Genomic DNA, 1,890 nt, shown 5'->3' with positions numbered 1-1,890 from the left:
CTCAGCCAGTGAGCGGGAACCGGTCTGTATATGGGATCCGAACCCTCGGACGGGAGCGCCGCCGTGCTTCCCAAGCGGCGCACTATCCAGTGTGCCACCGGGCCGGCCCCAACATAGTGTATCACCTTTGAAGTGGTCTCATTCTTTAATGGCTCAAGGCATGATTAAGCTGAATTCTGATTGTATAAAGATTCAGAATCATTCCTTTTTTCAAGTATCAAATATTAATTGGGTACCCACCATGTGCCAGGAATAGATATGATGAAATCACTGGGTATTGGGAAAACAGAGCTGACAAAGCATTTCCTTCCCAGTGAAGATTGCATTTCAGTAATGTTACAGGATACAAAATCAACATCCCCAAATCATAATGTTTTTATACTCTAATAGCAAACAAGCAGAATAAAATCAAGAAAGCAAGACCATTTACCATAGTTGCCAAAAAATTAAAATACTTAGGTATGAATTTAACCAAAGAGGTAAAAGATCACTACAATGAGAACTACAAAACACTACTGAAAGAAATTAAAGAGGACACAAAAAGGTAGAAAGTCATACCATACTCTTGGATGGAAAGAATTAACATCTTGAAAATGTCCATTATACCCAAAGCAATCTACAGATCCAATGCAATCCCCATCAAAACACCAATGACATTCTTCACAGAATTAGAAAAAGCAATCCTGACATTCATATGGAACAGCAAAAGACCTCGAATAGCCAAAGCAATCCTGAGCAAAAAAATAAAGCCAGAGGCATAAAACTACCTGACTTCAAATTATATTACAAAGCTAGTATAACCAAAACAGCATGGTACTGGCATAAAAACAGACACTGGGATCAATGGAACAGAATGGAAAACTCAGGAATCAACCAACATACTTACAGCCAACTGACCTTTGACAAGGGCAGCCTCTTCAACAAGTGGTGCTGGGAAAATTGGACATCCATATGCAGAAAAATGAAACTGGACCTATACCTCTCACCATATACCAAAATCAACTCAAAATGGATTAAAGACTTAAATATAAAATGTGAAACCATAAAATTACTAAAGAAAAACATAGGAAAAACACTCCAGGAAGTAGGACTGGGCATAGACCTCATGAATAAGACCCCAAAGCACAAGCAACAAAAGAAAAAATTAAAAAATGGGATTATATCAAACTAAAAACCTTCTGCACAGCAAAGGAAACAATCAATAAAATGGAAAGGCAACCTATGGAATGGGAGAAAATATTTACAAACTATATATCCAACAAGGGATTAATATCCAGAATATGCAAAGAACTCAAACAACTACACAGTAAAAAACCAAATAATCCAATTAAAAAATGGGCAAAGGAGAGGAATAGACATTTTTCGAAGGAAGACATATAAATGGCCAATAGGTGCATGAAAAAAAGCTCAGCATCACTAGTCATCAGAGAAATGCAAATCAGAACTACAATGAGATATTATCTCACCCCAGTTAGGCTGGCCATTATTAAAAAGACCAAGAAAAACAAATGCTGATGAGGATGCAGGGAAAGGGGAACTCTTCTACACTGTTGGTGGGACTGTAAATTAGTACAGCCATCATTGAAAACAGTATGGAGGTTTCTCAAACAACTCCAGATAGAACTACCATCCCACTATTGGGTATATATGTAAGGGAATGGAAATCATCATGTTGAAAGGATACCTGCCCTCCCATGTTCATTGCAGCTCTGTTTGCAATAACCAAAATATGGAACTAACCTAAATGTCCATTGATGGATGACTGGATTAGGAAAATGTGGTATATATACACAATGGAATAATACTCAGCCCTAAAAAATAATGAAATTCTGCCATTTGCAGCAATACAGATGAGTCTGGAGGAAATTATATTAAGTGAAATAAGTCAGG

Source organism: Galeopterus variegatus, unplaced genomic scaffold, assembly GCF_000696425.1.
Source record: "Galeopterus variegatus unplaced genomic scaffold, G_variegatus-3.0.2 Scaffold1957, whole genome shotgun sequence".
NCBI classification, from domain to species: Eukaryota; Metazoa; Chordata; class Mammalia; order Dermoptera; family Cynocephalidae; genus Galeopterus; species Galeopterus variegatus.
Note: the sequence above shows the minus strand (reverse complement) of the source record.